The 26,868-nt window shown below is 41.9% G+C and overlaps 1 protein-coding gene across 6 annotated transcripts in view; it reads right to left on the reverse strand.

Moving 5' to 3' along the window:
• The window catches only part of ARHGAP10 (Rho GTPase activating protein 10), a 326,473-nt gene that overhangs the window by 53,634 nt on the left and 245,971 nt on the right, over window positions 1-26,868 (reverse strand). The gene's annotated exons all lie outside the window — the stretch shown is intronic.

Here is a 26,868-nt window from a genome sequence, read left to right on the forward strand (position 1 = left end):
ATAAAATTTCTCATTAAAATTAAGTAAAAGCAGCATCAAATCATTATATTTAAAAACAGATTCATGCCCAAACTAAACAAGTATAACTATCTTCACCAGATGTAGACAATACCACAGCTCTTCATCCACAAAGGAAGTAATCGGGATAAAATATTAAAAACAAATATCCCATTCAATTTCACACAGAGTTATATCTATGCCAAAATGCTAGTCTCAATTTTTTTTTCAAACTACAGAAACAGAAACATATGACCGCAAATATTTTTTACACATTTAAAAATAGCCTGTGCTTTACGAAATTACCTTTCGGATTCCCACGCGCATTTTTCAGAAAATGCTTCGTAGATTTCACCAATTCGTTTAATACCTTCCAACTTCTCTTAAATATTTCCCCTCCATTTATGAAACCTAGAGTATCAGCACCTTGATTATCTACAGTGTCATCCATCTATCAGCAATAACAACATCAATTAAAACGTGCTGCTTCTTTGCTCAGCAATTTTTTTTTTTCTCTTGAGAAAAGCAAACTATGCCATAAAGGGAAGCATATCATACAGAGGTGATTCATAATAAAATTTTCATAGCTGCCAAGACCTGAGTTCAGAAGCTTCCTGTCCCCAATAACACTGGAGTCCCTTCAGCCCTCAATGAAGTCATAACATAAAATATTTAGACATCACCCTGACACTGTATCTCCAGAAGGCTGATGTTCTAAAGGTAGATGCTCGAAGAAAGCCAGCTAGCATTAAACAAACTGTAAATATAAAACTCACAATAAAAGGCCCTGTGTGAAAGCCCCACTGTTACAAGGAGATTATTATTTATATACTTGAATAAAAACATGACCTGTGTATACGCGTGAGCGTATCACATATATGTATCACATTTAATAGCTAACAAACGTGTCAGAATTATATTCACGGTCTAAAAGTTCTCACCTAAAAACTACTGTATACCAACAGAAATAAACAATTTCAACAGAGCATTTGCTTTCTAAGTACCATACTGCCCCCTCATGTGTAAACTGAATAAAAAATGGTTTAAATTACTGTGGACAAATATTTGCTAGTTAAGAGTTAGTTTTGTGCTCCAACTGGTAACCTGCTAATACCATATTTCCACAGACTTTGTGCTCCAATAGGGCAGTCTGGAAACAGCAAACTACTCATCTGCCCAAAATCCTCTGCTGTCCCTACTAGAGAATGGACCTGAGGACACAGGGAGGGGGAAGGGGAAGCCGGGACGAAGTGAGAGAGTGGCATGGACATATATACACTACCAAATGTAAAACAGCTAGCTAGTGGGAAGCAGCCAGATAGCACAGGGAGATAAGCTCGGTGCTCTGTGACCACCTAGAGGGGTGGGATAGGGAGGGTGGGAGGGAGACGCAAGAGGGAGGAGATAGGGGGATATATGTCTATGTATAGCTGATTCACTTTGTTATACAGCAGAAACTAATACACCATTGTAAAGCAGTTACACTCCAATAAAGATGTTAAAAAACAAAATCCTCTGCTGTCTAGACTATCATCCACATCTGGACTTATTGCCATCTCTCATTGTTCAAATTAAGGAAGGTTGTGAAGTAGAGGGAACAGGAGAGAAGTTAGGTTGTGAAGAGGATGACAATGGTGAAGGAGAAAAGAAAAGGTGGGAAAATTTGATCCCATCAAAAGAAACTAGCACCTGTGGGTGACCAACACTGGGAATAGCTCATTGACTTATGTTCGATCTTTATAAACATGGCACATGGCTCTGGAATGGTACTCGAATAAGAAACCAAACAACACAGAGCCAATATATCCGAAGTATAAATAAACAGTGGAAAGGTTATATCCCAAGAACCGGCACTGGATAGCTGATAACCTTCCGAGCAGCTCTTCCTGGAAGATCGCACGGACTGGAATGATGAGAATGCTGACCATGGTTTCCCCTCCCTGCCCCACTCTCCTCCACCACCACACAGAGTGAGGGTGAGGGTAGTAAGGTGTGAGAGCAGCCCCGGTCTGCAGAGCCAGAATACCAAGCAAACCGGGACCCAAGAGTGTGACTCCAATGTTCCTGGGGGGCTGATCTGAGACATCCCAGAGCTGGGCCTCCAGAAGTCTCCAGAAGACTTATGACATCGTTCAGTTTACATCAGAGTATCTAGGAAACTATTATTGAGCCATCAAAAAGAAGAAAGTCCTGCTACATGCAACAGCATGCATGCACCTTCAACCTCAGTGAAATAAGTCAGACAGAGAAGGACGACACTTTATGATGTCACTTATATGTGGAATCTTAAAAAAGAAAAAAAAAAAAACTCATAGAAACAAAGAACAGACTGCAGATTGGTGGTTACCAGAGACAGCTCTGGGGATGGATGAAGGTGGCCAAAAGGTACAAACTTCTTCCAGTTATATGATAAATAGGTTCTGGGGATGTAACGTCCAGCATGGTGAACACAGTTGCCAGCACTATATTATATACTTGAAAGTTGCTAAGAGAATACATCTTAAAACTTCTCATCACAAGAAAAAAAAAATTGTAACTATGTGAGGTGATGATGGATGGTAACTAAATTTATTGGGGTAATTTTTCACAATATATACCCATATCAAATCATTATGTTGTACACCTTCAACTAATACAATGTTATATGTCAATTACATCTCAATAAAACTGGAGGGGGGAGAATATCTAGGAATGGGGACTGGGCTTGGGGGGGGTTGTTTTGTTTTTCTGTGGTTTGTATTTTAAAGCTCCCCAGGTGATTCTTTTGTATAGTCAAGGCTAAGAAATACCCATTAGGCAGTCATTCCACAGCATTCTGTACTTGTCTTGGATGGACCAAAATCTAAATTGAAACACCAGAAAAATTAGTTCAAAAAAAGTGGCACTGGGGCTTCCCTGGTGGCACAGTGGTTGAGAGTGAACCTGCCAATGCAGGGGACACGGGTTCGTGCCCCGGTCCGGGAAGATCCCACATGCCGCGGAGCGGCTGGGCCCGTGAGCCATGGCCGCTGAGCCTGCGCATCCGGAGCCTGTGCTCCGCAACGGGAGAGGCCACAACAGTGAGAGGCCCGCGTACCGCAAAAAAAAAAAAAACAGTGGCACTGGACATATGCAATCAATTCCTTGGATCTTCCCAAGTCCTAATCAGGCATGAAATGTTTCAAAGCTTCTAAAGACCAACCATTCCCTCAAAAAATTCTATGTGTATTAGCATTTCAAAGAGCTAACCTATCATCAAATTAGGTGGTTCCAAAGCACAGATGCTAACTTGAAAAGGCACTATCCTGGCTTTTAAGTCTTCCCAGCTATGGAGGCTTAGACATATTATTAAAAGAGTGTATCTCATCTTCTCATTTATATAGTGAGAGCCATAACACTTATGTCTCAAGTTATTACCGGGATTAAATGAGACATTCATAAAGTATTTGGTACAGCACTTGGTACATAGTAACCAGAAGTAAATGGTAGCTATTCTATTTGTAAATATGATCACATCCAGTAAATAGTGATAATAAAAATGGATGCAGACCCTTGTTACTCTACTAAACCACTGTTTTGAGAGGTCATTAATTTCTTGAGGTCTTGACTTCCTCAAATTCAGTGTTTAGTTAATCAAAAGTGTTTGCGGAAAAACTCATCAAGAAATGGACTAAAGGGAAGCAATAAACAGAGGCTCTTGTCAAAATTCCAAAGTCACCTAGAATCACACAGTTGTTTTGTGTATTTACTTCCGCATTTCAGCACTGAAATTTGAGATTTAAATTACTTTCTCTATCATTCATTACTTAATAAACACCTACTAGGTGGTAGGCTTTCTCTAAAGCACTTCAATATCCTCAAGAACCTCTGAGGTACGTATTGCTCTTCACAGTTTAAAACAATAAAAGCTCAAAGATTAAACAATCAGCCCAAGTCTCCACAGTGTGAAGATGGCACAGTTGGTATCTTAACTCTCAACTCTGATTCCAAAGCCCCCGCTGCCAGTTGAAAAAACAAACAAAATTTAATTCTTAGGGGAAAAATCACCAATTATACTGTTCCGTATCTGTTTAGAAAGAGTAAACCTGGAGATTATAGACTCACCATCATTGTGCTGTGTTCTTCTAGATGTTGCAAGAATGCATTACCTTTTATATGCATTTAACCTTGTCTGCCAATGCATCAACCTCAGTTCTCAATTCTCTTTTTTTTAAAGCTATTGATACAAAGCTATGCTCTCATGGTTCTCTCTGAAACATCAGAAATGATTTTAAAAGATACTCTTTTTAAATTCAGAAGAGGAGGAAACAGTACATTATTTACTTTAAAATTTGGTCTTCTTTCTTGGCAATCTGATTCTAGAAGTTAAAAGTTAGCTGATCTTGTTCTGTGTAGCCAATGTGTGTCTTCTTTAAATATAACACTGATTTTCCAATTCTAGAACCATGGCATGGATGCAAATTCCCCTACCGCCCAGGTCTCTTTCCAAAATCGTGCGACTCTCCTAACTTCCCTACATCATGTCACCTTTGTTCTGGGGCAAAAGATGAAATTACCTTAAGGAATAGATCAAGTCTACTCAAAACTTATTTTTTTCAGGGTAGAAAATTTCTTCACTTCACCTACGTATTTACAACATAAGAAAAACTCAAACCAGACAATCCAATGACAAAAAACAAAACTCCACACGTAGGTGTCAGGTAAGGAAGCGCTTATTCAGGTCTCTGAAGAGTGCTAGCACAAACAAAGTCTGGCACTATTGCTCAGTCACAGATTCCTTACACACAACAACTGGATGTTTATGCCCACGGGACGCAGCCACACATATAAACACCTCCCCAAGTCCTTCCATCGCGCTCTGCTACCAGGGGCCACATGTGGAAATGACCGGTCCACCTCTGCTGGAAATACTTTGCAGAGAATAGGAAACAAGAATGGGCTCTGCAAATTTCACTTTAGTACCCAACTCAAACCTACAGCATTTGGTTCAGCTGAATTAATAAACACTATGGGTAAAGGAAATGAAGGGGAATGAGGTCATTCTTTTCTAAAAAGCTGTTTCTCCAGAAGAGTTCAGTGGTGTTTCTTGTGATAAGAAGATTACTAATATGTTTGTATATTCCTGTCATCTTGAACAATGACAGTTGCAACTATTGGGTACTTGCACTATGGCTGACATTATGCCAAGTACTTGACTTACAAAGATTTGAACCCAGATTTCCTGATTCCAGCGTGCATGTCTTGGTCATCATGCCCGCCTGCCTCCGATATCACACACTCGTATTAAGCCCCATTCATATTATGTCCTCTTTGGTGATGTCATATCTCTCATAACTACGTGACCCATAACAGAGGTACAGCCAGAAGACATTGGAAATTAATGCATACTCCCCTTAGTAAACTTTTAACATGGAAAGAAGGGAAAAATAAAATTTCCAATCTCTTTCTAAAATACATCATGATATTGCTGTACACCTGAAACTAACTCAACATTGTAAATCAACTATATTCCAATAAAGTTAAAAAATTAAAAATACAACAAACTAAGGAATACAACAAAAAGGACACAGACTCAAAGACACAGAGAACAAACTAGTGGTTACCAGTGGGGAGAGGGAAGGGGAGAAGGACAATCCAGGGGTAGAGGATTAAGAGGTACAAACTATTGGGTATAAAATGAGCTACAAAGATATGTTGTACTACACAGGGAAAAGAGTCAGTATTTTGTAATAACTGTAAATGGAGGGTCACCTTTAAAAATTGAATAAAAAATGAAAATTTTTAAAAAAATTTAATAAAATTACATGACCTTAAAAAATAAAATAAAACACATAAATACAAAATGGCCAGATATTTCTTTCAGCTTCAGAGTCTCTAGTGTGTTTAGACAAATACTCGTTCCCTTGGGGCTGTATGACTCTTAAGTTGCCTCCAAGGTAGCCTGAACCATCCATCTACAGCATAACTTCAGAGTTTAGCTATGGTGGGAACAGTCCACTGAAAGCTCTGAAACCCTTCCAGCTGTCTGTCCTTGAATCAGCACTACCCCGTGACTAAATATGGGTCTTTTATAGAAAACTTTAACTAGAGTTAATGATAGCAACTGACAGTGAGACAACAGTTGGGTTCAGGCTAGACGCTGGAAACAGTCTAAGGCTTCATGTTTGTTCTCGTTCATCCAAACTCAGAATCTCAGAGCTGAAAAGCCTCCTAGTTATAATTTCAGCCAACCCTGTATTTCACAGGGGAACAAACTGAGGCCCTGTGGCTAAAGGTTCGCTCACATTCACACCACCACCAGCGGCAGACCCAGGCTTTGTTCCGGACCAAGGTCTCAACGTCCACTGCTATCTCCCATCTTGCTGGCACCAGCCCTTTCTCTCCAACAGACTGTCCTCTATGCATGTACTTCCTCATCGGGGGAGGTTTTTGCTCAGTGGCTGAAATTCCTCTAAGTGCTCTCACATGCATTATCGGACACAAGCCTCAACACACAGAGCTGTGAGGCTGACACAGGAGCATGTTACAGGGTCTTGTTCGGAGCCCTGCTGACGCCCGTCAGCATGAAACCATTTCCATTACATCACAGGGGAGAGGGAGAAGGGCAGCCAGGAAGAATGAGAGAGGGGAAGTGGGCAGGAGAGACAGCCAGCCCAATGGGCATCCATCTCACAGGCTCCGGCTTGACAGCAGCCCTGACTTACCATGAGCTTTTTTTTTTTTTTTTTTAATTTATTTTTGGCTGCGTTGGGTCTTTGTCGCTGTGTGCGGGCTTTCTCTAGTTGCGGCGAGCGGGGGCTACTCTTCATTGCGGTGTGAGGGCTTCTCATTGCAGTGGCTTCTCTTGTTGTCGATCACGGGCTCTAGAGCACAGGCTCAGTAGTTGTGGCACACGGGCTTAGTTGCTCCGTGGCATGTGGGACCTTCCCAGACCAGGGATCGGACCTGGGTCCCCTGCATTGGCAGGTGGATTCTTAACCACTGCGCCACCAGGGAAGCCCGCCATTAGCTTTTTGAAGAACAACTTCAATTTTGGTTTACAACCGAAAGAAAAAAAAAAAAAAAAAGAAACTAAATTTGGTTTACAACCAATTTATCAATTGGTAGAGTTCCTGTTTTTCTTTCTAAGTTTCCAACTTCAATTTCTGGAGACATTTTCCGACCCCTTCCCAAGTCCTAATGGGATATACATAGTGATTTCTGCAGTTCCCTGTGCACTAAATAGAGGAGAATACATAACTGACTTTGGTCTTGACTTCAAGCTTTCAGTAAATGATAACCTTTATCAACAAGACTTTATAAAATGGAATGTACCTCAGAACTACCCACCCCAAACCATGGGCATTTTCAGTGACATAAACTGTGGATACAGCATCAGTGCCCTGGTCTTCCTAATGTTCAACAAAGACCAAAAGCGGTAATAATAACAGTAATAATAGTAATAACTTTGATAACATACTGGAACCAAGTGGTATTAAAGAAATTCACATAGGCTCATGGAGTAACTTTCTCCCCAATCAGCTCATGAGGTGAACCTCTCCTAATTAAGCCAAAGTTGCATCACTCTTACATTCATGGTGCAAACACATATTCCCAGTTATAAAATGTTTTTTGGTTTACAAACCTTTAAAAACACTCCAGTGCGGTTTTTATCAATTTGTACCTGCAAGCATTTGGGAAACGCAAGCATACACTTTCTGAAGTCAGAAGAAAACACATTCCTAAACACAGCTGTAACCTGACTTTCGTAACACAAATGTCTACAAATATTCTTCACTGAACGAAGAGCCAGTGCTTAGCTAGAACTTTTTCCCCCATCAATGTGTCCTTCACTCACACGCAAACAAAAAGTTGACACTTCTGCGATAGAAATCTAGAATAACATTAAAGAAACATACTCCGTGTCAACGATAAGGCACACCCCATACATGATATTCCTTTGTTTTTCTTTTCCTCCTCTTTCAATTTAGGTGTACAACTTCTTCCGAAGTTCTTTTTTTTCTCTCTTTGCCACCGTTCGTCTTTCCAGGACTCAAGCCTGCCTTAGAAACATGTGGTCCTAATGGCGACACAGAGAGGCCTCTCCCAGCCAGGGCTAGCTCTGGCCATGACAAAAGCAGGACTCTCCCTCAGTGTTCCTTGTGAATCTTTAAACTGAATATGAGTAAACACATTTAAAACCGACTCATCATCTTATGAAATTTTCAAGGTAAATGACATTTTTTCCCTTTGGCATATAAGCCATGACCCCTAGTTATTTGGGTAGGCAGGAATGACCATTTCCCTGGAAAGAAAAACCAGCCCTGGACCTATTAATTCTACAAAAGGAAATGTGTGAATTTTGATCAGTGAAGAAAACATCTCCTGAAGACATATATATGATTATATTTATCAGAATCATCTGAAATCTTTTTCCAAGTATGTACGCCCCCAGGCATGGCCTACATATTTAAGAGAGAATGCAACACGGTTTTTTTTTTTTTCCTCCCATTTTAGCGATCAGAAAAATAAAATGCCTTAAAGCAAAACCATGTTTTGAAGGTGGTCAATGGTGGGACTTTATGAGAAGCTGCATGGGGAGGGGTGGAGTGTGGTTTCAACCTTCATATTTAATCACTGCTCCTAAAATTTATGGGGCTAGTTTGGTTTTCTTTTTTTAATAATAAATTTCTTTCAAATTATAATTTATCCATGGTACAAAAGTGATAACGTATTACATTCCTTGCAGAAATCCTGATAAACACCAAAAAAAAACTCTTTAAAGATGAAAACCACCCATCATCCCACACACAGAGACATTTCAGTTAAAATGTTGATGACTATTTATCAGAGGTTTTTCTTCCCGTGCAACATCTGTCTCATTTTAAAGAAGTCAATCCATCAGGACAACTGTATCTGGGGTCCAGGTTCCTAGAATTTACCAGTATGCAGTCCCTAGTTACACGTGAGAGGTGACCTCTGCTATACGCATCTGTTAGGAATAAGCTTTGGGCAGGATTCGATTTCTAAACACATTAGGACTCAGCTAGATTTTACCCCCCAATTGAAACGTTTCTAATTAGGAGTTTAGGAGATAGTCGTGCATAATTTTAAGAGCATTCCAAACAGCCCAATGGTTAGATAGACCCTCATGCCTGCCAACTCAAGGTTATGTGAAGGTCACACATACTGAGGGCCGACAGCAGCCTTTCCTTCAGTGTGTACGATTTATTTTCGTAAGTCTTAAATATGATGAAAGCATCAACGATACCGAGTTCCTGCACCTTACAAGGAACATCTCAAAAGGTTAATGCTTAGATTCTTGGATTCCACCTCAGTTTGGAACTCGCTCACCCTCTGTCATTTGCAGCTGTGTTTGAAATGCCAAAAAAGGAAGATTTCCCTCAACTGATCACACTTCGCCTAGGACCAGCTTTGACACAAAGGCTTCCAATCATGATGAAAAGTGCAATGATGCGTTAAGTGTATTCCTTTAATTGGAAGGACAGAGAACAGTCAGGATAAAACAACCAGAGAGGGCTTCCCTGGTGGCACAGTGGTTGAGAGTCCGCCTGCCTTTGCAGGGGACACAGGTTCGTGTCCCGTTCCGGGAAGATCCCACATGCCGCGGAGCGGCTGGGCCCCTAAGCCACGGCCGCTGAGCCTGCGCATCCGGAGCCTGTGCTCCGCAACAGGAGAGGCCACAACAGTGAGAGGCCTGCGTACCGCAAAAAAAAACAAAACAAAACAAAACAAAAAAACCACTGGCCACTGGTGATTGATTCAACCCCCAGCCCCTCTTTGCTCCCCCCAAATCCGGGGGTGGGAATGAACATTCCAATCCTTTATTCATGGCTGATTCTCTGGCAATCTGCCCCCACCCTTAGGTGCTTTCCAAAAGTCATCTAATTAACATAAGCCCAGTTGTGGTGCAAAGGGGCTTGTCATGAATAGGAAGACACCCATTTCATCTTTATGGCCCTGAAGGGACTTCAGGAACTGAGGACGAAAATTAGAAGCGAAATATAACAAAGATGCGCCTACTGCTCTTATCGCTCAGGAAACTCCAAGGGTTCTGGGAGCTGGGAGCCAGGCACTGTGGACAAAGACCAAATGTATATTTCTTATTATAAACTACATCAAAGAATGTAACCAGGAAGGTAGGAAATTCAAAACAAAGTCGTACAAGTGAAGGACACCGAAAGAAATCCAACGGGTGCTGTACCAATTCTCAGATTCTAAAAACACTCTCATGTGGAAGACGGATTCACCTTGTACTTGGCCCAGAGGTTAAACTAGGGCTAATGAGTTGAGATTATAAACAGGCACATGTCAGCTGTATATGAGGGGAAACAACTTTCTGGACTGGTGAAGTTGCACAACTGCTGAGCAGGTCAACTTGGGAGATACTGAGTTCCGTGTCACCAAAGTTTTACAAGGTAAGAATAGGGGTATTCCAAAAGAGGTTCAAATACTACATGCAGGGCTCGAATAGCTGACCCATGCATCTACGGGTGACAAAATACATGCCCACCCCCCGAAGACATTCTCACTCACCAAGCTATGTGAGCCAAATGACTCAGCCTTCTCAATACAGAAGCCAGCATGTCAAGCTGCGCTGTCACCCTTTTCTGCCGACAGGGCAACCTTTCCGAATCCCTGATAAACACAGCCTGTGCCATGCCGGGACTTGAACTCCCTTCGTTCCCGACCCCAAGTCGGCCACATTCAGAGTTCTGATTTCATCGGCAGTGCACAGTTATTAACATGTCAAAGGAGGGACCTAGACTGTTCGGGGAGTAATCTCATCTTAATATACCTCTTAACCTGGTTTTCTCTTTCTCAAAAAAGAACATGCCATATATTAACAAGTACATGAAAAGGCTCTGTAAACCGTTATAATTTCATAAATATATTCATCATAAAGTCATCCTTATTTGGCCCCCAGAAATACTAACTTTATAATTATTCCAGAGACATATCCAAGAGCATAATAGCCTCCTAGAAGTTTCCTAAGAGCCACAGCACCTACTGGCATTTTAACCTGATTTTCCTATATCACAGTATGCAAAAATATGCAGACACACACAAAAAGACTATACAGGTGCTATAGTCGTACTGAGTACTATTCCCAAGAAGACCTGAGAGTTCCACTGAGAAGTCAAGTCCGTGTGTGGGGAAAGGATGGGAGAGACAGGAGGGCAGGGAAGGTGGAAACTTAGCCAGGTAGTGAGAGCTCTAAAATTGCTGTCAATATGGGGAGAATACTATGAGAAGATAACTGATGACCTGCAGAACCGGCACTGTATTTTCATCTTTACAACTTTTATCGTATGAAAGATGCATATAACATTTGTTCTGTAAATACATAACCTTTAAAAATATTCCCGTTTCGGAACACTCCTACACTGTTGGTGGGAATGTAAATTGGTATAGCCACTAAGGAGAAAAGCATGAAGGTTTCTCAAAAAACTAAAAATAGAGGTACTGTATCATCCAGCAATTCTGCTCCTGGGCATATACCCAGAGAAAACCATAATTCAAAAAGATACATGTGGAGACCTTCAAGATGGCACGTGTAAGACATGGAGATCACCTTCCTCCCCAAAAATACATCAGAAATACATATACATGTGGAACAACTCCTACAGAACACCTACTGAATGCTGGCAGAAGACTTCAGACCTCCCAAAAGGCAAGAAACTCCCCCACGTACCTGGATAGTGCAAAAGGAAAAAGAAAAAACAGAGACAAAAGAATAGGGATGGGACCTGCAGCAGTGAGAAGGAGCCGTGAAGGAGGAAAGGTTTCCACACACTAGGAAGCCCTTTCGTGGGCGGAGACTGTGGGTGGTGGAGGCGGGAAAGCTTCGGAGCCACGGAGGAGAGCACAGCAACAGGGGTGCGGAGGGCAAAGCGGAGAGATTCCCGCACAGAGGATCGATGCCGACCGGCACTCAACAGCCCGAGAGGCTTGTCTGCTCACCGGCCGGGGCGGGCGGGGGCTGAGAGCTGAGGCTCAGGCTTCGGAGGTCAGACCCCAGGGTGAGGACTGGGGTTGGCTGCGTGAACACAGCCTGAAGGGGGCTAGTGCACCACGGCTAGCCAGGAGGGAGTCCGGAAAAGAGTCTGGAACTGCCTAAGAGGCAAGAGACCATTGTTCCGCAGTGCACGAGGAGAGAGGATTCAGAGCACCACCTAAATTAGCTCTAGAAGAGGGCACGAGCCGCAGCTATCAGCCCGGACACCAGAGACGGGTATGAGACACTAAGGCTGCTGCTGCAGCCACCAAGAAGCCTGTGTGCGAGCACAGGTCACTATCCACACCTCCCTTCCCAGAAGCCTGTGCAGCCCGCCCCTGCCAGGGTCCCATGATCCAGGGACAACTTCCCGGGGAAAACACACTGTGTGCCTCAGGCTGGTGCAACGTCACGCAGGCCTCTGCCGCCGCAGGCTCACCTGCATTCCGTACGCTTCCTTCCCCCGGACCCCGCATGAGTGAGCCAGAGCCCCCTAATTAGCTGCTACTTTAGCCCCGTCCTGTCTGCGTGGGTGGGGGGGGAGACACAGACACCCTCAGGCAAACTACACACAAAGGCAGGGCCAATCCAAAGCTGAATCCCAGGACCTGTGTGAACAAAGAAGAGAAAGGGAAATTTCTCCCAGCAGCCTCAGGAGCAGCGGATTAAATCTCCACAATCAACTTGAAGTAGGCTGCGTATCTGGAATACCTGAATAGACAACGAATCATCCCAAAATTGAGGCGGTGGACTTTGGGAGCAACTGTAGACTTGGGGTTTGCATCTAATTTGTTTCTGGTTTTATTTTTATCTTAGCTTAGTAGTTAGAGTTTATTATCATTGGTAGATTTGTTTATTGATTTGGTTGCTCTCTTCCTCCTACTTTTATATATATATTTTTCCTTTTTCTCTTTTTGTGGGTGTGTATGTGTATTTTTTAGTTTAATGACTTTTTAAATTTTATTTTATTCTTTCTTTCTTTTTTTCTCCCTTTTCTTCTGAGCCATGTGGCTGACAGAGTCTTGTTGCTCCGGCTGGGTGTCAGGCCTGAGCCTCTGAGGTGGGAGAGCCGAGTTCAGGACATTGGTCCACAAGAGACCTCCCAGCTCCATGTAATATCAAACGGCGAAAGCTCTCCCAGAGATCTCCATCTCAACGCTAAGAACCAGCTCCACTCAACAACCAGCAAGCTACAGTGCTGGATACCCTATGCCAAACAACTAGCAAGACAGGAACACAACCCCACACATCAGCAGAGAGGCTGCTTAAAGTCATAATACTGTGACAGACACCCCAAAACACACCACCAGACACAGTCCTGATCATTAGAAACACAAGATCCAGCCTCATCCACAAGAACACAGGCACTAGTCCCCTCCACCAGGAACCATACACAACCCAATGAACCAACCTTCCCCACTGGGGGCAGACACCAAAAATGACAGGAACTACGAACCTGCGGGCTGCAAAAAGGAGACCCCAAACACAGTACGTTAAGCAAAATGAGAAGACAGGGAAATAAACAGCAGATGAAGGAGCAAGGTAAAAACCCAGCAGACCAAACAAATAAAGAGGAAATGCGCAGTCTACCTGGAAAAGAATTCAGAGTAATGATAGTAAAGATGATCCAAAATCTTGGAAAAGAATGGAGAAAATACAGGAAACGTTTAACAAGGACCTAGAAGAACTAAAGAACAAACAAACAATGATGAACAAGATAATAAATGAAGTTAAAAATTCTCTAGAAAGAATCAATAGCAGAATAACTGAGGCAGAAGAATGGATAAGTGACCAGGAAAATAAAATAGTGGAAATAATTACTGCAGAGCAGAATAAAGAAAAAAGAATGAAAAGAATTGAGGACAGTCTTAGAGACCTCTGGGACAACATTAAACTCACCAACATTTGAATGATAGGGATCTCAGAAGAAGAAGAAAAATGGAGCTGGAAGAATCAGGCTCCCTGACTTCAGACTATACTACAAAGCTACAGTGATCAAGACAGTATGGTACTGGCACAGAAACAGAAATATAGATCAATGGAACAGGATAGAAAGCCCAGAGATAAACCCACGCACATATGGTCACCTTATCTTTGAGAAAGGAGGCAAGAATATACACTGGAGAAAAGACAGCCTCTTCAATAAGTGGTGCTGGGAAAACTGGAGAGCTACATGTAAAAGCATGAAATTAGAACACTCCCTAACACCATACACAAAAATAAACTCAAAATGGATTAAAGAGCTAAATGTAAGGCCAGACACTATCAAACTCTTAGAGGAAAACATAGGCAGAACACTCTATAACATAAATCACAGCAAGAGCCTTTTTGACCCACCTCCTAGAGAAATGCTAATAAGAACAAAAATAAACAAATGGGACCTAATGAAACTTCAAAGCTGCTGCACGGCAAAGGAAACTATAAACAAGATGAAGAGACAACCCTCAGAATGGGAGAAAATATTTGCAAATGAAGCAACTGACAAAGGATTAATCTCCAAAATTTACAAGCAGCTCATGCAGCTCAATATCGAAAAAACAAACAACACAATCCAAAAATGGGCAGAAGACCTAAATAGACATTTCTCCAAAGAACATATACAGATTTCCAACAAACACATGAAAGGATGCTCAATATCACTAATCATTAGAGAAATGCAAGTCAAAACTACAATGAGATATCATCTCATACCAGTCAGAATGGCCATCATCACAAAATCTACAAACAATAAACGCTGGAGAGGGTGTGGAGAAAAGGGAACCCTCTTGCACTGTTGGTGGGAATGTAAATTGATACAGCCACTATGGAGAATAGTATGGAGGTTCCTTAAAAAACTAAAAATAGAACTACTGTATGACCCAGCAATCCCACTACTGAGCATATACCCTGAGAAAACCATAATTCAAAAAGAGTCACATACCACAATGTTCATTGCAGCTCTATTTACAATAGCCAGGACATGGAAGCAACCTAACTGTCCACTGACAGATGAATGGATAAAGAAGATGTGGCACATATATACAATGGAATATTACTCAGCCACAAAAAGAAACAAAACTGAGTTATTTGTAGTGAGGTGGATGGAGCTAGAGTCTGTCATACAGAGTGAAGAAAGCCACAAAGAGAAAAACAAATACCATATGCTAACACATATATATGGAATCTAAAAAAAAAAAAATGGTTCTGAAGAACCTAGGGGCAGGACAGGAATAAAGACGCAGACGCAGAGAATGGACTTCAGGACATGGGGAGGGGGACGGGTAAGCTGGGACGAAGTGAGAGAGTGGCATGGACATATATACACTACCACATGTAAAACAGATAGCTAGTGGGAAGCAGCCTCATAGCACAGGAAGATCAGCTCGGTGCTTTGTGTCCACCTAGAGGGGTGGGATAGGGAGGGTGGGAGGGAGACGCAAGAGGGAGGGGATATGGGGATATATGTATACATATAGCTGATTCACTTTGTTATAAAGCAGAAACTAACACACCATTGTAAAGCAATTATACTCCAATAAAGATGTTAAAAAGAAAAAAAGGACACATGCATCCCAGTGTTCATTGCAGCACTATTTACAATAGCCTGGTCATGGAAGCAACCTAAATGCCCATCAACAGACGAATTGATAAAGATGTGGTACATGTATACAATGGAATATTACTCAGCGATAAGGAGGAACGAAATAGTGCCATCTGCAGAGTCATGGATAGAACTAGAGACTGTCATGCAGAGTGAAGTAAGTCAGAAAGAGAAAAACCAATATCGTATAATATCGCTTATATGTGGAATCTAAAAAAAAATGGTACAGATGAACTTTTTTGCAAAGCAGAAATAGAGACACAGATGTAGAGAACAAACGTATGGATACCAAGGGGGAAGGAGGGTGGGATGAATTGGGAGATTAGGATTGACATATATACACTAAAATATAAAAAATAGATAACTAATGAGAACCTGCTGTATAGCACAAGGAACTCTACTCAGTGCTCTGTGGTGACCTAAATGGGAAGGAAATCTAAAAAAGAGGGGATATATGTATACGTTTAACTGATTCACTTTGCTGCACAGCAGAATCTAACACAACACTGTTAAGCAACTATACTGCAATAAAAATTAATAAAAAAAAATTTTTGAAATATTCCCTTTTTCACCTAAAAGCACACTCCTCTGGAAGGCAACAGGGAAAGGGACTCACTAAACCAAAAATCATTTTCACCAAAATAGTGGGATACCACATAACACCACAAAACAGACCTCTCCAGAGCTGAATGGTTTCCAACAACCTCTGTTGAATTACACTCCTCATTCTCCAGCCCAGGAATCTGGACACGGCCCAGCAGGCCCGATCAGCCTCATGGGGTCTGGCTAATGGCTGGACACGCTGGGACATGAATGGGCCCTAAGTGTGAAACCCCAGTTTTGGTTGTCAGTGGGGTTCCTCAGTTTGGTCCAGTGGCGTCTGGGATGATGCCTGGGATGGGCAGATTGGAGCAGCTGGGGCTGGCTGGGCATCTCCACCTCTCTGCTATGCAGCCTCTGCCCATGGTGAGCCAGGGCCTCCTCACAGCTTGCCATTCTCAGGATGGCTGGACTTCCTCCATGGTGGCTGGCTTCCCCCAGAAGCAGTATCCAAGAGGAAGGAAGGGGTCAGTCTCTTCAAGCCACAGCTCTAAGTCACTTCTGCCGTAGTCTAATGATCAAAGCAATCTCAGGGTCCATCAAGATTTAAGAGAAGGAGACACCGATTCTCCAATCTCGATGGGAGAAGTGAGAATTTGTGGCCCTCTTTGACAGGCCACAAAGAGACACATTTATTTCCTTTTTCATCTGGTATCATGTGCAGAACCAGCTATGATATGAGGAATATAACCATCCCAAAGTAACTTCAAGATATAATCGCTTCACAATAAATATAACGTGTTAAATAGATCATAAATACAGTCTCCCAGGACTGCTTCAAGTCTTTGTCATCTGAGGACAAGATGGCCACACAGGGGCTTCATTTATTACAAAGGAAGGACATGGAAGAATGGAAGGAACTCAAAAAAGGTCCAGACGCATTTTTAATGTTTCTTCAAACTGAAACCCGATCTCTCCAGCAATTTCCAGCTTTATCCAATATATAGTCAAACTGACAGATATTTTTACACTGAGATACAGAACTACTGTGTTTATTTTGTAATATAAATTTAAGTGTGTGGTAGTTGGCTTATTATTTTTTAAGTCTAAAAAGAAAACTACAAATGAGCCATCATCTCCCCACCCTGCTAACACTGTTGATGACGATACTGACACACAAAGAATACTGGAAAAATACTAAGTCCCCTCCTCCCCACCAAGGTAATCGTTGTGTCAGTAGTTTTTCTATTTTTTTAGACTTTTTTGCTAAGAAAACTTTAAAAGTTACCTATGCATACGCCTGCATGCATATATAATTTCTATTTATGTATTTTAACACACAAAGGATCACCACAGAGATATGGTGCATCACTTCAATTATTTTTTAATATTTTTGGCCATGCCATGGGGCGTGTGGGACCTTAGTTCCCCGGCCAGGGATCGAACTCACGTCCCCTGCATTGGAAGTGTGGAGTCTTAACCACCAGACCGCCAATTTTGAATGATCCATTCAACTATTAACTGAATGCCTACTATGGGACATGCAACATTCTAGACATTGGAAATAAATGAACAAATGCAAAGGCCCTAGGGTAGAAATGTACCATGCATGTTTCAGGAATACCAAAGAGGCCAGGATGACTGGAGTGCAGTGCAGGAGGGTATGAAAGGGAAACTGGATCAGTAAATAGCAAGTGATTTTTTAATTTAATTCACAGTGAGACAGGATGCCAGTGTCTTGGAGATCATTCAATTTCAGTGTATTCATTTACTATTGCTGTGTAACAAATGACCACAAACTCACAGGCTGAAAACAATATATTTACTATTATTGTGTTTTCTAATTCTTGTTATATATAACAAAGCTTTCAATTATCTCAAAGTTTCCAGGTGTCAAGAGCCCAGACACATCTTAACTGGGGCCTCCACTCAAGTCCTCAGCTCACAAGGCTGTTATCAAGGTGTCCGCGAGCCTGCGTTAGAGAGGCTCCACTAGGGATGAATCTGCTTCCAAGCTCATTTGGGTCACTGGCAGAATTCATTTCCTTGCAGTTGGAGGACTGAAGTCCTGACTTCTTGCTGACAAGGGGCTGGAGGTCACCTGCAGCTTCCTGCCATGTGGCCCTCTCCGAAAGCAGTTCACAGCATGGCTATTTGCTTCCTTCAGGCCAGCGGGGGAATCTCTCCCCAGTCTGCTCCAATGGAGTCTTACATAACCAATCTTGGGAAAGAATCCCATCACCTTGGGTCCTACTGGTTAGAATCAAGCAGGTCCCACCAGTGCTCAAGGGCCTGGATGACTGAGTCACCTTAGAGTGTCCACCACAACCAGTATCAGTATTTACATATCTACCTCGTTCTTTTAATGGGCTACCATATGTTTCTTCTTATGGTCATCACATAATTTATTTAACCTTCTTCCTGCCACTGAAGGCTATCTGTTTCTATTTTTTTACTGAGACACACGTGGCAGTAAACATCTTCTACATTTTTGCAAAATTTTGAGAATACTGGAATTTAAAAAAAATTTGTGTGTGCGTGTGTGTGTGTGTGTTTTGTTTTGTTGGCTGCACCACACAGCATGCGGGATCCTAATTCCCTGACCAGGGATCGAACCCGTGCCCCCTGCAGTGGAAGTGCAGTCTTAACCCCTGGACCGCCGGGGAAGTTCCTGTAGAGTATTTTGTAGCAGAGAGGTTACCTTCACAGCAGGAGTTCATTTTGATCTTTGCTGGATGCTGCCAAACCATCTCAGAAAGGCTAAACGAACTCACACTCTCATCAGCCACATATAAGACAACTTATTTCCTCTCACGTTTCTTAGCGGAACTTTACCATTTTCATCAAGTAGGTGTTCTTCACCTCTTGATTTAGGCTTACACTTGGGTAGTGTATCTTTTCAAATGACACCAATAATACGGCCTCTTCTCCCACTGTATTTTCTGATTCTTGTAATATAAGGAAGCTATCGATTTGGGTAACTACGTTTAGTCCTTTGTCACGATGAATCATTTTAGTATACCTAAGAGTGCTTCAATCTGTTCTCTTGGGCTATCCATGTACACAATCCAATCTGTAAATAATGCAACATTTTCCCCTTCCAGTTTTCACACCACCTTTTTTTTTTCCCCTCTCTTTTCTTGTTTAGTAATCCTAGGACAATAGTTAATCAGTAACAAGTCGGAACTTCAACATCTAAAGCATTTCAATAATTAAACAAAAATACTACCTTCAGGGTTAAAATACACATTTTAAATCACTTTAAGGAAGTATCCACAATTTCTGCTTTGTTATTTTATTAGGAATTATGTAAATTTTGTCAAGTGCTTTTAGGCATCTGCTGAAAGATTTTCTCCTTTGACTTAGTAATACGGTATTATATTAATGTATCTCCTAATACTGAGCTGCCCTTGTATTTCAGGGATGAACTCAGCTTAGATTGAAATATTATACTCTTTAAAGTGCTGCTGTTATTTGCTAGTGTATTATTTAAGATCTCTGCATAAATATTCATAAGTAAAATTGATCTACAACTTTATCTTTGACAGGCTTTGTTACTGCCCTACTGGCGTCACAAAAATAATTTGAAGTTTTCCTTCGCTATGCTGTGGACCAGTTCAAATACCAACAGATTTAACTGTTTCTTCCAAGTTTAAATGCATTCACCTGTGACAATATCTAAACCTGGTGCTTCTTAGGGAATAGATGGTAACTCTTTGAAAAATGTCTCAGTTTCTTTCATTATTAGTTCACTAATTTCATTCAGATTTTCAAAATTCTATACACCGTGCATCTGTGATCATTTCCACATTTGTTTCTATTTATATATGCAAGCCATCTCTCCCACCCTTTTTTTCTCAACTAACTTAGCCAATGGTTTATCTATTTTATGCTCCATAATCCCTCAAAAATGTAGGAGGTATTTATAAAAGCCATCTTTTTTTCTAATTAATTTCATTTTTTATATTTATTATTTTCTACAAATTTAGGGGGAGGTGGGTGAGTGGAAGCTTATTTCATTCTTTCTGTCTTAGTTATTTAAGGTTATAAATTTCCCTCAGAACATAATTTTTGCCCTATCCTCCAAGTTTTAATGTGCTGTTTTCATAATATTTTTCTAGGTATTGGACAATTTTTTTTAATTTCTATTTTGATCCACAAATCATGAAAGTTTTTAAATTTCCAAATGACCAGAGACATTTTTTTTTGCTTCTATAGTTATTACTGTTAAATTACTGTTAAATTAAATTAAATTAAATTAATACTACTGTTAAATTACTGTTAAAATTTTTCTGGATTTAGAGTGATATGGATCAGAAAAAGTGGTCTGCATTTTTTTTCTGCCTTCTGAAATGTCCGATTTTTCGTTGTGGCCAAAAGGAGACACTCAAGACTTATAAAACACTGCTTTATTATTTTTCAAGTTGCTGTACAAAAATATGAGGCAAGCAGATGTGTCCTCCCACTGGAATTGTGATTTTTCCTCAAAAATCCAATAACTAAACCACACTCTGTCTCTATATGAATAATTCTGAATGACTTAAAATTCAGAATTGATGTTTCCTGCAATTCAGTGAATACTTTGATCAGATTAAGGTCTCACTTTGATTGAGAAAAAAAACCTCTTATTTTTATTATTAAAATTATTTGTATCTATGTACTTGGTTCTGTATCCCCGGGATCTTTCTTGCACTGGGTTATCTTCACCCTCCACGTCTCCTGTTTTCTCAGACTTCTTCCATCTGTCTCTCTCCTTTCATTGAATGGGACTGTTTCATTGATGATGATCACTTGTTTCTTTAATTTTTGCTTCTATTCATTTCCATTTTTAATTTGTTCATTTGTTTGGAAATGTCATTGGAGGTATCAGTCTGTTTTCTTAGCCCAGCATGCGTCTTTAAAAAAAATTCTCATCACTTTATTTCTGAACTCCCATTTTACTGAATATTTAGTTCTCCCAGAGAGATAAATTTTAGTAAGTTCACTTCTCCTCTTCCCTAGATCAGTATTTCTTCTGAAATAGATTCTTCATCTACAGTTTACATTTTTTCCCCTTCTGCTGCAATATATTCACATAGACTCCACACTGGACATTTTAGGTTGATTTCAATTATACTAATGTTTTAAATGGGCAGCTTTGTGAACACTCTCTATTCACACCACTACACTTCGGGTGACATCTCCTTGAATCTCTTCCCATGTTTTGGATGTCTGTTTCCTTTTTCCGTGCACTACAGTTTTGCCTGCCCAGGGTTCTGCAGCCTGAGAGAATAGCAGATTCATCTGTTAGGGTCGCCACAGCAGAATATCACAGCTAGGTGGCTTGAACCACAGAAATCTATTTCTCACAGTTCTGGAGGCTGGAAGCCCAAGACCGAGGTGCCAGCAGGGCTGGTTTCTTCCGAGACCTGTCTCCTCCTCACTATGTCCTCACGTGGCCTTTCCTCTGCACATGCACATCCTGGGTGTGTCTTCCCCTTCTTATGAGGACAGCAGCCCTATTAGATTAGGGCCCCATCCTTTTGACATCCTTTAACATAAATTACCTCCTTAAAGACCTCTCTCCAAAGAGAGTCACACTGGAGGCTAGCGCTTCGACATATGAATTTTGAGACGATACAATTCCATCCCTAACCAATGGTTATGGGGAGAACAAGGACTCAGCCAGGGCCTGTATGCAGTATAGTCTCTGACCTCATCTCTGCGGTTTTGCCAAAACGCCCGTATCTGTGTTCACTCCCCCTGCCTGGGCTACACACGATTCCTGCAGAGGGCCTGGCCCTTCAGCCCCCACGAGGAGCATCAGTCTTAGGTGGCCAGTTTATCAAACACTTCCTCACCATTTTCCAGGCAGAAGATGGACCACATACGAGAGAATGACTTCTAGCTGCTCACGCTGAAAGTTATCAGGGTGGCAAACGACACTCCTCTCCTACTCTCAGCGTTCATTTCCCCTGTCTTCTTCTTTTGCAGAAGCTCTTTTCATCTTGAAGTCTTCTTTCTGACTTTCTGTTTACTGCTGAAGATCACTGACCCTGGAGTGTCTCGGAGACAGAGTGTGATCTGTCATGCCCCACCTACTCTGGCAGAATTGCTGGGTGGCCAGGAGGAGCTTCAACCTCTGTGGAAATTGCACATCTTCACCTGAAGCTGCCTAGACCGTCTCTCCCTCCACCTCCCTCCACGAGGAGGTGTCTGAGGATTGCATGTGCGGCTGCCCCATACCGCGTCTGTGGAAGGTCGAGTTAGGCGTAAAACAGAGATGGCCCAGGCCAATTTTTGGAAAACTCCATTTGGTGGTCTCTAGGCCTTTTCCTCCATTTGGCTGATGCCAAAGGGTTTTCTCCCTTTTTTAACCTATTTTTGGTTTATATTGCAACATTTTGAGATCTGTCTTTACTCTTAAAGATCTGTCTCTACCTTTATGCCATCAGAAAGCATGTGTCTGAGATAATAAATGGATGATAAATAATACTGGTAAATACATAAGTATTTACCAGTAAAAAGTCAATAAGTAAAAAGTAATAAACCATAAGTAAAAAGTAATAAACCATCACATGTGGAAAACTATAACTTGATAAACTTCACTTCCCCCACTCTGCATATTGTATTAATGGGCCACATGTTTTTATTACATTATTTCAATACCACCCAAGTTAATTTCACCTAGAGCGGGGCTTCCTTGAGGTCTCTTCAGTGTTAGGATATGCCCTAAAGTCATATGCAAATGGCATATATGCATTTGGATTTTTTCAGAAAGTGGGATGTTACCTTTCAAATTCTCAAATTCAAAGGGGCACAAAGCATAAAAACTGGTTCAGAATCGCTGACCTAGAGTAATGAACAGGAGAGCTGCCAAGAATGGAGAACTATAAACAATTTACAGTAGGTTGGATTCATCTGAATAATAAAATCAAAAGAATTTTAAGTTACGTGGAATTGGGCTAAAGCCACAGCAGACTTCCAAAAAAGTTCAACTGTGGATATGTTTGTGGCCCTGGGCATTGTAGGAAACAATCCTGCAGAAACCATGGAATAAAATGATTATACACATGAAACAATTATCACTCCAAGGACCTTTCTACATCAATCTGTCCATAAGTACAGCGGACTCTGAGCTTATTAGCGCATTAATCACAAATGACTTAATACCTTCAGTAAATTTTGAAAATGATGACTAATCCTCTTAGTGGTCATTTCCCTCATTTCCACCTAAAGAGAAATGACATTCCAGAGAAACCAAGCATTTGAAGCCTTCCCTGGAGAAAGAATGTCTCCACTTTTACTTACTGCTGAGGTAGGGGGAAAAAAAAATTACCTTAAAAAAAAAAAAAAAAGGGCTTCCCTGGTGGCGCAGTGGTTGAGAGTCCGCCTGCCGACGCAGGGGACACGGGTTCGTGCCCCGGTCCGGGACGATCCCACATGCCGCGGAGCGGCTGGGCCCGTGAGCCATGGCCGCTGAGCCTGCGCGTCCGGAGCCTGTGCTCCACAACGGGAGAGGCCACAACAGTGAGAGGCCTGCGTACCGCAAAAAAAAAAAAAAAAAAAAGCACAGCCTATAAATAAATTCCATTTTCAATACACACAAAAAAAGCAAAGTTGATTCAGCAACAAACAAAAGGGAACAGGAGGTAGATATAGAGAATAATAATATACTTGAGATTACGATCCAGATTTTGAGTGAGTTTCTGATGTGCACTGTTTCTTTCTATGAACATAACACAGAATTACTATCATTTACAAAGGATTATAAATCTTCCTCCAAACCTATTAATTCAACCACTTTAGAGGTTTGGTTTGGCACCATCTACAGTCTGTAGCCCATGTGCACTTTTGGTAATTAAGAATAAGGAATAATGATGACAAACAACACACCAGCTGTGCAGTGATGAATAAGAACTTTCTCATGCACACAACCAGGCGCTGGCATGTGTGGCTCAAGCGACTATAGAATGCTCATGACTTTATGAAATCAAATACAGAGATTTCCTTTATGACTCCCACACATTCCAACAGAGACATACATAAGCACTTTTGTTCAATTTAAATTTAGAGCTATCCATGCAGTAATACTGACTGAAACACTATGCACCATTTAAGCTCAAAAAGAAAAAAAAAAATATGGCCTTGTTTTTCTTGGGATGGTTAGAGGGACCACAAGGAATTTTCTTACTGTGTGGCTTCATGGCCTGGAATCCTTCTTGGAACGAGGCAGGCTATAAATGAATAAAGCAAGCTGTGTGACCTTGGGTTGGTTAATATCAACTCCCCAAGCTTCAGTTTCTTGCCTGCATCTGTAAACTGCAGACAAACCCATGCTTCCTACCCTCTCGGCATTAGCTGGTCGACTCCTGGTCTGAACTAGAGCTAGCCAGTCTGGAGCACCAGGGCTCAGGAAGCCCTTAGAGCCGAGCCTCTTCCGAACATTCTAGTCTGCTAAGGAAAAGGAACCTTGCATTTCATAATTATACCCACCCTATCCCCTGCAGGCCTCGCTCACTGCTGCGAATGGAAGGGGTAAACATCTTCTGAAGAAACAACTAAGGTGATTCACCAAGGGATGCCTAGTACATGAAGTCTTTCATGTGCAGAAATGGTCTTAACCTGGCTTTGGACAAAGAAAGCGACTAGTTTCTCAGAGGTCCAAACTCAAACACATTATCTTGAGGCCAGGGAACTAGACTTCGGCTGTGTCAGAGTTAGTTGCACTGTTGTCTTTCTCGCTAAAGGCTGGACTTCTGGAAAGCAAGACCTGCTTTTTTTTTTTAAAATCTTTTGTCCCTGTCCATATACTACAAGGCAAGGAGCAGCTTTTAAAATGTTTGTTGAACGAATAATGAACTGTGTAAAAGAAATGATGCCAACACCAAATATCAGATCACTTAACTTTTATCATCAATCATTTCCGACATATATATACAAGTAAAAATAATACTTTAATGAACTCCTATGTCCACATCACCTACCTACATCAGTCCCTAACCGATGACCAACTTTAGTTCATCCACATCACCCAGATTATTTTGAAGCAGATTCCAGACTATGTACCGTATATACATATCTTTAGGAAGCTTTAGGTGATTAGGTCTTACTCTAGAATTCCAGATACTTGTATGTTAGCGTAACAACAAACACACACTTCTGCATCAAGATCAACAGAATTCACCACTACCTGGTCAGGAGAGGACTGAAGTAAAAAATCAACCCTCCCCCTAAATCGCTCTGGATTAGGGGGTACTTTTAGTATGGATATCATGAAGATACCTGCCCCCCCCCCCAAAAAAAAGGCGAGTTAGTAATAATTTTTCAAATATCTGCATGAAAAGAAATAATGACCTTGAGAAAGCTCGTGGGAGGAGGAAGACAGTTAATACTCGATGGAAAGCTCACCTAAGGAATACGGACTAAAGGCTGCAGGGACTTCTTCAAATTTTCTAACAAAAAGGTTTTCTGAAGAAAATTCCAGAAGATTAAATGGAAGAAGGAGCAGATCTGAGGAGTGTCGGTGTCACCCAGACACCATGATGACCAAGCTGAGACAAGGAGGTCGGTTTTGATCAGACGCAAAAGGGAGGGGGCAGGACAGACATGATAGCACCTTGATCCTTGAGACAACATGGGGCCCCAAAGACAGCACTCAACAGAGCTTAAGGGTGAAAACAGAAACAAAGCGAACAAAACTGATTCCTGCCCTTTGGGGTCACCCTTATGGAGAAATCAACCAAGTGGAAAGTTAAAACAAGGAAGGCTTTTGAGGGACGTTTCCTACGGTGCCAAATTAATCCAGTGACATAAGGCGGCATGGCTTGAAATTGACTTAACCTGTACGGACCACATCGTTCTCGATTCCCATGCGTCTCGGCAAAACTCACCCTGCACTTTTCAACAGTGCTGACAATGGGCACTTCCCTGCTAATATAAGGAAGGTGCTTCCAAAGCAAAAGAGGAAGGGCTCTGAATCCCAACGACAGAGAACATCCTTGCAGGAGAAATAGGAACTCACCCTCACCGCTGCCCTTCAAGCTCCTCACCGTGGCAGGAAAAAGATGCCCGGTGTACAGAAAAGAGGAAACGGGGCAGGCCTAGGGAGGCCATCCTTAGAAAACCCCGCTTGCAAAGCTGGTCCCTGGCTGACATCTGGCAACTTGGCTGATCAACAGTTCTCTAAACTGAAATGAAACATTCCCAAAATGCTTAGGAGGGCCCACTGTGACTCAACCGTCTCCACCTAAATGTGCACGCGCTGGTGTGATGCGGAACACCGGCTTTCCTTATGGGAGTCTGGATTTCAGTACCCGCTCAGCAAAGGATGACGATATGACTATCTCCCGACAGGCACTGAGTCTCTAAGGCGCTTCCCCGAACAGACACGTTATACGCTTGTGGCTGCGTTTTCGGTGCTGGGGGAAGAGTCCGCTGTGTGTGACCCCTCTGAGGAGGTGAGAGCATAAGGAAAATTCCAGTGATTCCTCCAGACCCCAGCTGTGTCGTCATCTTCTCCTTGGCATGTCCTCACTACATCACGGTGATAAACCTAAGCTGTGAGTACAACCACACGCTGAGTCCCATGAGTCCTTCCAGCAAATCCCGGGACACGGGAGTGGTCTTGAGGACCCCGGACACACCCAAGGAGGCAGGCACTAGACTTAATGGGAAGACCTCGATTTGGAGGACCCTCAGTGGCAGCCTGCTTCATCAAGCAGTCACTGTACCCACTCTGACTTTTAGCTCCAGTGGAAATCGGAGGATGAATGGAAGTCTAGGAGAAAGAGAA

Source organism: Tursiops truncatus, chromosome 5, assembly GCF_011762595.2.
Source record: "Tursiops truncatus isolate mTurTru1 chromosome 5, mTurTru1.mat.Y, whole genome shotgun sequence".
Lineage (NCBI taxonomy): Eukaryota > Metazoa > Chordata > Mammalia > Artiodactyla > Delphinidae > Tursiops > Tursiops truncatus.